Source organism: Malus domestica, chromosome 15 (assembly GCF_042453785.1).
Source record: "Malus domestica chromosome 15, GDT2T_hap1".
Classification (NCBI taxonomy): domain Eukaryota; kingdom Viridiplantae; phylum Streptophyta; class Magnoliopsida; order Rosales; family Rosaceae; genus Malus; species Malus domestica.
Window position 1 is genome coordinate 42406957 of NC_091675.1, and position 10185 is coordinate 42417141.

At 35.8% G+C, this 10185-nt stretch overlaps 1 long non-coding RNA gene across 2 annotated transcripts; it reads right to left on the minus strand.

Moving 5' to 3' along the window:
- Positions 1-5275: 5275 nt before the first annotated feature.
- On the minus strand, positions 5276-7804 carry LOC139192177 (uncharacterized). Of its 2 annotated transcripts, XR_011576108.1 has the most exons (5): positions 7585-7804; positions 7342-7501; positions 7168-7236; positions 6421-6479; positions 5276-5470 (listed from the first exon to the last, which is right to left on the minus strand). It is a non-coding gene; the product is annotated as an uncharacterized lncRNA (long non-coding RNA). The 2 variants fall into 2 exon arrangements; XR_011576109.1 differs by lacking the exon at positions 5276-5470 and having other exon boundaries at positions 6350-6479.
- Positions 7805-10185: the final 2381 nt, after the last annotated feature.

Below are 10185 nucleotides of genomic sequence, written 5' to 3' on the forward strand. Positions count from 1 at the left end.
AACGCCTTGAGTTTGGTGAAGGAGGAATTTACAGTTATTGTTCTTTGAACACAATGGTGAATTACGCTCTCAATATGGTACAATTGCATAATTTTTGTTTGGGAAAAACGTTCTTTCAAGTCTTCCCAAACTTGGTACGCAAGGTCATAGTAAATGACACTCGATTGAAGTTCTGATGATATTGAGTTCACCAACCATGTTTTAACCAAGCCATTGCATCGATCCCATTGATGCAAGTCTGCTGCAACGACCTTTTATTCTGGTTTCTTGAAGGTTCCATCAACAAAATTGAGCTTGTTTTTTGCTTTCAATACACCAATCATCGCCCTGCTCCATGTGTTATAGTTATCTGGAGTGAGTGGCTGAGAAACAAGCATCATCCATGGCTAATCAGAATTATGCAAGTAATAAGAATGGTTAACATTGTATGCGGTTGCATCGGTTGAACTAGAGGGCTTGAGTTTGTCATTGTTCCCTGCCATGGTGAGCGGCTAGGGTTTGATATTTTCTTTGGTCCCAAGATTATTGCTCTGATACAATGTAGAAAATCAATTTGGTTTCAACCAATTGTTTTGATTGAATTATTCAATAAGGTTTATAACCCATACTTATATATATATATATATATATATATATATATATGAGTATATGCTAAACTAGGTAATTACATGTTGACTTATAAAACCAAAAACTAAATAATACAGAAATACTTTCCCATATATGTACTATAGGACCAAATCCTCATCCCTGATTCTCGCAATCTTTAACATGTATTCAACATACTTCACCATTTAGGTACTGCAACATACTGTGTAGTAGGCTATAGGCAAAAAAAAAAAAAAAAAAAAAAAAAAAAAATCCTCTTGCCTTCCCTTATCAAATAAAAAAAATATTTACTTGGCAAATTGAGTGGAAGATTAGCTGCGTAAAAGAACTATTGCTAATAGTTTGAACAAAGAATTCAAGTGGAGACTGATTGTCTTTTATTTTCGTTCATTAAATTGATTGCGCCTTTCCTTCTCTAAGAGGTGTAATAATGCCTCAACTTTGGTTGCGATATTATAGAACGGAAGGAGCTTTTAAGATATGCTAACTCTTATAACAAGTGAAAATGAAAACTAAAAACATCAACAAGCATGCATGAAGTTTTCTTTAATATCTCATATGAAATGAACAGAAGAACAACCATTCCATGCAAGGTTTGAATCAATACTGTAGACATTGAAATTTCGTCAGTCAATAATTCAAAGTTTGATCACTTGACTAGTCATGGGCCCACAAAATACACATGGCACATGACAAAGTGAGTAATCGAGAATGATACATATTGACACCTGAGACCTAATTTGATCAATCCCTCAATTATGGTTTAATTCCTTAAACAATCGAGTCTCACTAAATTAATGACTAAATTATATTAATTAGTTTATTTAATTAAAATCAAATCAAATGCAAAAGGGACAAATTAACTCTAATTTGATCAAATTATAACAATTAGTGTATAGTTTCCTATATTAAAGATTCTGATTTAATTAAGACCTAAATTAAATAATTAGCAAAAAGTAAATCAAATCAGAAAATCAATCCCACAAATAACGAGATTGTTGATTCTAAAATAAGACCAAATACCTTGCCTACAAATACGAGGCTCATTCTAAAAAAAAAGGACAAACAAAAGCAAGTTCAAACCCTCGGAGAAAACCTAAAGGCTCTCTACAGCCAAAACAAACAACAAACAACAAACACTCAACACTCGTGTTCTTCATCAAGCTCATGGGTAATCAACAAGCACAACAAATACACGTGCCAGTTCTTCCACACTAAATTTGAAGACTTCCCACCACATGAGTTTTGACGCCAACATAGTTTTTGGTGAAAAATAGATGAGTTGATTGAAGAATCACCCAAAATTTTGTTTAATCGTAGAGATTGACGAAAGTGAATCAGAAAACTGAGAACTGTCGACCGGGTTTCCTCATGAGCTGGTCGTAGGATGGTCATACCGTATACTATATTCTTAGTCATATTGATCGAAAGACCTTAACTTCATCCACGTGCAAATATTTTTCGTTTTCTTTCTCAGGTATGCGCAAGTTCTGTTGGCTATCATGCATGCATGCATATTTTTGGATCGTAAAAAAGCAATGCAAATACAAAAAGAACTTGTATGCACGGTACATTGGCATGATGATGTTCTATGGCAATGAAATAAGGACATGTGTGAGTTTATATTCACATACCATTGCTCCATAGTATAAGACGCCACATGATAGTGGATTCGAGTCATGAAAGTTGTTCTCTGCAAACAGATGCAAAAAATGTAGTTGGCTCGAATTTTATAAATCTCCCCCATTGAAAAATATCTAGTATATATCAGTGTCCATACCTAATACCTTCCTATATATATGGATCCACCACCACATATTGATATCAAATTCACAACCATTAATTGTTCTAGTAGCTTCAACTTGCTGCGATACATAATTAAATATGCAAATGTTGTGTGGGATCATGATTTTGCAGGGTCAAAGTATGGCTTATCCGAATACAATTACCTCAGAATTTCGATCATAGACTCACTAGCTTCGAACGGAACTGGATCAAAAGAAGTAGTGGTAATTAAAAACCGTATAGTTCATGCAATATAATATACATTTATCAAGAACTAATTTATACACACACACACACACACACACATGTATATTCAAACAATAAGTCCTGAAGATGTGGCATAAGCAGAGCAGAAGGAGCGCAGTACTAGATAAAATGAGTCAGCTATTTGAGACAAACTCATCTGCCAGTACTAGCTCTAGATCTAATTTAATTAGGAACCTAGACATAGTGAATGAAGAACAAAAGTTAGAATTTTAGTCAGACGAAAGTGTCGACTATGGAGGTTGGAATATCCCCAAAGTATCTAGTAAAGAAATTTATAGGAAAAAAATGGTCACTCTTTTCATTTAAAAGTGAACACCAAGTAAGAACAGTCATGCAAGCTTATGTTCTCAATAAAGAATATGAAACTTGTCAACTATTCACAGCAGAACAAATAAGAGCTCATAGAAAAGACGGTTATAATTACATTCACATTGGTCTTGTACAAATCTCAGTAAAACCATTAACAAGAAGAGGTCTCAACACCTTTATCATGTTATGTCTTTGAGATGCAAGATACTGACTTTAGTGAAAACATTCTTGGAATGATCGAGTCAAGCCTATACAACGGACTAGTCCATCTCGATTGTTTCCCAGACCTCACAACAAGCCTAATAGACCCACATATGTTAAAAGCACTTGCATTAAACATAAAAACCTCTAGTTATCAAGTCTTGGAAGGTGTCCAACCAAGAGCTTTGATTTTCAAAGTTTATTACAAGTGCACAAGTACAAAAATGAACTTCCAAACCATAGCCAAAAGTGCCAGAGAACACACTTTATTAATCCAAAGTAATCAAGAAAATGCCAATACAACTTAGTCAATCTAGACAACATAGAACAATACTTTGATGGTACATTTAAAATCAATTTCAATACTCCTGCTATTTCAACACTCTTGCTAGAAGGTCGAGCGTCCAACTTCAAGAATTAAGTCAATCCCAGTTAGAAATTCTTTTTCAGAATCTACTTTAACAGACATATTAGATCGTGATCAAGAATAAATTAATGATTTAAAAAATATGAGACTCAAATCAGTTAGGACAAACTCCCAGGTTGCTTACCCTTGCTACCAAAACCAAGCCCAAACCAAAACTACTCAAACTCAAAAAGATATAACTTCACCAACAGCAACTGATTTTGAAGTAAACCAACAATTATTAGTTTTAAGCAAGCCATTTACATACATTGGAAATCATTAAAAGTTGACATCGAAACAGAAGAAAATATACCAAGGAGAGAAAGATTCAAACAAAGTTACATCCAAGATAAAAAAATTAGATATTTACAAAAAAATAGGAAAACTTCATGAATAAACACAAGATTGATGTATTCTTTTTCGTTTTGGTTGAAAAGTATTATGAATTAGAAAAAAATTAATCACAAAAGAAAATTGGGTCAAACAAGACAAAACAATAATTTCTTCAAGTCACCCTCCGCAAGAAACAATACTAATCACCACCTCAAATACACAAGTAATAGCCACACCCTATAAAATTCCTAAAGAAGATGCAAGAATTAAACCAGTCATAGAACAAAACAATTTCACAAACCAAAGGCCATACATGTCATAGGAAAACAATTAGATAAAATTAAAAGTAAAATAGACAGACTACCACAACAAAAAATCATAACCAAAGAAAAACCATGGTAAATTTCCCAAGTGCCTCATCTAGTAAAACAACTCTAAAAACAAACTCTACTAGTGAAAAAATAGACCAAATGTTGAAGGAATTAAAAAGGGAACAAAACGCCACTAATATAGTAAGACACCAAGAATCACAATCAGACACAACTTCTGAAAACTTAGAATCAGAATATAGTAACGCAATCGAAAAATTGGAAGAAGCTTTCCAAAAATTCGAATTAAAAAGAAGAACAAACAAAGGCAAAATAAATCCAACTAGCCTTACTAAGAACTGGTATCCAAGGACAACACCTCCAGATATTTAATTTGAAGAAAGAAATTTCCAAAGTCAATTCTCAGTGTCGACAAATAAACTCTATGAATGAAATATAGATAGTTTATCTGAACAAGAAATTCTAAACAAATTACAACATGAATGGTTGCTAGCAGTTATGTTACCAATCATAATCTCAGTCAACCAGAAGTTGTTGGTCTCTTAGTCACTGGATTTACATGAATGTTACATTCCTGGTGGGAAAAACATCTCACTGAACAATCCAGAAATGCAATAAAACATGCAGTAAAAAGGGATAAAGATGGAACCCCTATATTGAACATTTCATAGGAACACCAAGTAACGTGACCTCCAGAATACATGATCAACTAAGTAATCCAAGATGCCCCACCTTAAGCGATTTTATGTGGTACAAAGACGCTTACATGTCTAGAGTAATGCTTAGAGAAGACAATAAAGAGTCATTTTTGAAAGAAAAATGAATAAATGAATAACAAAACTTATTTGCACACAAAATCAGGCAAGTTTTAATCAACAAATAATGTATCATACCATATAATACCCTTACTTATGGAAATATTATTAATATTATCCAAAAGGAAAGATTAAAAATGCATGTTGATATGAAAATAACAAAACAAGTCAACAAAGATAAATCAATAGTCAAATATGAGTTAGAAATGCTTTGTGAACAATACAGTTTATGACACACCCCGTCCCGAAGGAGGGCATGCTGGCCGTCACGTGAGAGTGACGTAACCATTTGCACAGTACGGAAGCTTTAATTATACAATTTATACGTTGATACACCCGAAGGTGAGTCCTAATTTGGTCCATTCTGTCAGAACCCCGCTGAATTCCTCGTAGTCACCACACCTTTGTGATTCCTGAACCTGGAGGGGCGCAAAACCAAAATTGAGTGGGTCAGTAAAACCATTATTTTCCAAATCCAAACATTTTTTCAAAACGTTGTAACCCCTCTCCGTAAAACCTGTATATTTTCCCAGAAATGTAAAATATAATTATACATATATATTCTCAATACTTTAATTCATTAACTCAACATTTTTTTCTTTATCAATCATGCCATGCCATGTCTAATTCAACAGTTAAGTATGGATGCATCAACAATAATCATATCAGGTGCAAGAAAGTAATCAACCGGAGGCCCTCTAATAGCCCTGTACGGTTGAACCTAGAGCTCAAAATCTATCATTATCACTCTACCGGAGTCACCTCTGTGACCCGTCCGGCCTTCTGCACACAAGTTACGCTCTAGTGCTTCTCATAAATCATCTGTGCACATAATCTAAGGTCACCCACCAGTCGGAATCTCACTAACACTCTCGCGACTGGTCTGTCGTACCCACTCCGCGTGGACTGTACGACTAGCATCTACTTGGATCCAAGGCGAGCGTGCGATGCGGTGAATACTATAAGCACTAAACCATGGTGCAGGATTTGAGCTCAATATATATCATCATCATCATAACAGTAATTAAATACTCACCTGTGCGTCCACCGCACCATTTCATACATATGCATCATAAATCAATTCTTACCTGTGCGTCCACCGCACCAATTCATACATATGCATCATAAATCAATTCTTACCTGTGCGTCCACCGCACCAATTCATACATATGCATCATATATTAATTCATGCATGGCATTTCAACTCACATTTCTATATACTTTTCATATCAATTCTATGCATGGTATTTCACTTCCCGTTTTTCCACATAACTCATATGCATTTCATTTTAAACATATTTTCATTTCAATTCAATTTCTGGGAAACGTCAAGTATATATATATACGGAAAACAAAACTGCCCACTCACCTGGAGTTCGTCCAACAACTCCCTAGCACCACACATCAAGGCGTCACGACGATCGCCGCCTAGAATAGTAATCAAATCCAACCTCAGAATTCATATCGATAGAATATATAACTTATATAAAATACGTCACTACGTTGATCGATCCGGAAGATCTGCCACTCAGATTTTAAATCCATAACTTCCAGAGGTCCACATTATACCTCTAGGACAACATCCTAAAATTTCATTACCATCCAACAGTCGGATCTCCGTCAATTTCCAAAACTAAGTGACGGTTAACATTTTATATTATGGACTTACAATTCCAATTCCGGAAGATCCGTAACTCGGATTCCCAATCCGTAAGTTCCAATAATCCTCAAATATTACGTATTACAACGTATCAAAGTTTGGTGACGATCCAACGGTCGGATCATCAATTCACATTTTCACCAAAACTATAAAACGTTATTCGAACACCTAACCAACAATCCTTAATAACTTTCTTATACGGTGCTCAAATTGGGTATATGAATATACAACGGTGATCTACTCGACGTCACGGACGTCGACATATTTTTAAAATAATTTTATTTTTATTTTTTTTTACTGTAGCACCTTCTTCTTCCTTGGGTCGCCGGACTGGTTTTTCCGGCGGCCGTTTTCCGGGCAGTTTTTCAAATTGCCATAACTTTGTCATTTCTCAACGAAATCAAGTGATTCAAAAAACGAAAGTTGTAGCCCTTGAAGAGACAAAGAGAATGGTACCTTGCACAACACCTAGTTCTCCGTGGTTTGGCCGGAAACTGCCTCGAAAGCTTCGGAGGTCGCCGGAAACTGGGTATTTTTCAAATGAGTATAACTTCTTCAATACTCAACGAAATTGAGTGAAACAAAAAGGAAAGTTGTAGTACTTGACGAGACGAAGAGATTGATACCTACCTCGACTCCTAACTCGCCGGGGATTCGCCGGAAAACGCCTCGAAAACTCCGGCCAAACTTTGAGCTTGTCGATCTCCGTGTTCTTACGTCCAAAAACTTCCAACGAAGCACTCCGAGCTTCCTTGGGACCTCACTAAGCTCGCTGTGATCTTGTTTTAGCCTAAAACGTAGTCATTTAGAAGATCATGAACAGTGCTCTTCCACGGGGAGTTTAGAATCTAGGTTTTCCGAAGTAAAACTTACCTGAAATTGGTGTCTACGTGATCGTGGAAGTTCCAGGAGTCCAAATGTGGTCTTATCTTGGACGTTTGTTTATGTTTTAGGTGGTTTTGGGTGAGGTTGAGCGTCGGAGAGGAAGAGAGAGAACTGAGAGTGAGAGAGAGTCGTGAGGGAAGAGAGAGAGTGAACTGAGAGAGAGAGACAGGGTACGGGAAAGAGGGAGAGAATTGAGGGGTGTGGGATCCTACCCAATCCCCAACTACAAAATTCTAACCTAAATTTAAATCTAAGTCTCCACTCTACTTACCAAATTTTAAGAGCTTAGATATAACGAACGTAAAAATTATACCTTAGCCACGTATTAGGGGCATTTTCGTAATTTCACGTCCTCGGAATTAAAAATTCCGGAACGGGCTGTGACAATCTTCCCTCCTTATAGAATTTCGTCCCCGAAATTCCACAACCAATCCAAACATCTACTCATACCAACCTCGGTAAATCTCTCTTATCCGATTCTCTTTCTCCCACGTAATTTTCTTCCACTGAATGATTTCCTTCACAAAACTTTTACCATTTACTCTATCTTAATTCTCAGGACCTTCTTTTTCCACTCCATATTATACTTTTCAATGGTGAACACTTCGAAAATATAAAACCATTTACCTTATATACTCGATTAGTGGCATATCCGTCTCTTGATCTCTTTTGTCATTCCTGGTTACTTTTAGGTTAACTTAATCACATGAATACTTTGAGGAGACTCATCCATAGTCTCAGGGTCTACTAAAACTCATTCTTGATCGAATCTTTCTCTACCCAGAAACATTCCATTCACAAGTCATCAAAAACCGACTCACGTGACACATTTCATGGTCCTTATGGCGTTACTTCGGAAACTGCACAACCAACATACTTAAGAAACTTAGCAGTTCCGTAATCCAATTCTCTTTTCCATAAAACAAATAAGTAGTGTTGCACTGTCTGGGAAAGGTTGTTACTCAACACTGGAGTAAATGTACTAACTTGTTACTTAACAAGTATAACTTCTTCTCGATCTTCCATTCTTAATTTTTTTTTTTTTTTTTCGTTGGTTTTCAATCCACAAGATGATACTCTTGGCAAACGTGCCAGACATTAATCTTACTGTAGTCTTCTCACCAAGTGCTTCAGCTAGAACAAACTTTATGATCCCCCTGATCGTACAATCATGTTCATTAAGCAATACAATTCAATTTCGCTGCCTCATATCAAAATCCTTCCGAGTAATGGATATTGAAGACTTTTTGGATTCGTAAAAAAAAAATCTTGCATTCCCACTAAAATATAATGTCTCCATAACTTCACAGCAAGAATGGTAATCGTGACTTCCAAATCACCAGTAGGGTAATTCATCTTATGAGATTCCATTTATCGTGAAACGTATGCAATCACCCTAACATTTGCATCAACATGCCTCCAATACCATTCAAGAAACATCACTAAAAATTTATGATTACCACTATTCTCTGGGAATACCAAAATACGTGCATGAGTGAGGAAATACTTCAGTTGTTGAATCCTTTGCTCACAATTTCCTTCCCACTCATACATAACCTCTTTTCTCAACCGTCTCGTCAATGACAAAGCAATGACTGAAAAATCTTTCACAACCATCCAAGATAGCCTGGTAAGCTAAGAAATTCCAAATCTCAATTACGACTCGTGGTTGTTCCAAATTCTCAATTTCTGCTATCTTTTAAGGATTCACTTGAATACCTTAAACAGATATAACAAATCTTAGAATGCCACTTGATTCATCTAACTTTAGCATTTGCTACTTAGCATACAACCAACGTTCTCTCAATCTTTGTAACATCAACTTAAAATATCTAACATGCTCTGCTCTAGGCTTAGAGTATACCAGCATATCTTCAATGAAAATGATATCAATCTATCAAGGCATTATTGGAATACTTCATCCATCAACTCATAAAACAGCATGAGTATCCACATAGCATCACCAAACTTCATAAAGACTATAACAAGTCCAGAAAACCATCTTATGATCAACGTCACTTATAATATTCAATTGGTAGTAACCAGATCTCAATTCAATCTTTGAATCTTCGCAATTACTTCTAAGCTGGTTAAATAAACATCAGTACATTACCATGGATAACGGTTCTCAATCGTTACCCGACTCCATTGTCTATAATCAATGAACAGTCTCAGGATCCATTTTCTTTCTCATCAACAAACTGGGGCTCCTCAAAAGTGTTGTACTAGGTTGAATGAAACTTTTGTCAACCAATTCTTTCAACTGAATTTCCAATTCCCTTAACTCATCATGAACCAATTTCCAATATAAATTTATACCTGGCAACAAATCAATAATGAACCTCATATCTCTGCCTGAAGACAATCCAGGTATACTTTCAGGGAAGACATCAAGAAAAGTCTAACCCTTTCGACATTATTCACACTACTCCAAACAACATCATTTAGCACCACATGAGCTAAGTATTTTTTTTGACAGCCTTTCAAAAACAATCTCTTTGCTCTCACAGCATAAATAACGGCCTGACTCAATCCACTTTGCATACTTACAAAAGTAATCTCTGGTCATCCAGATCGATGGAAAGTAAC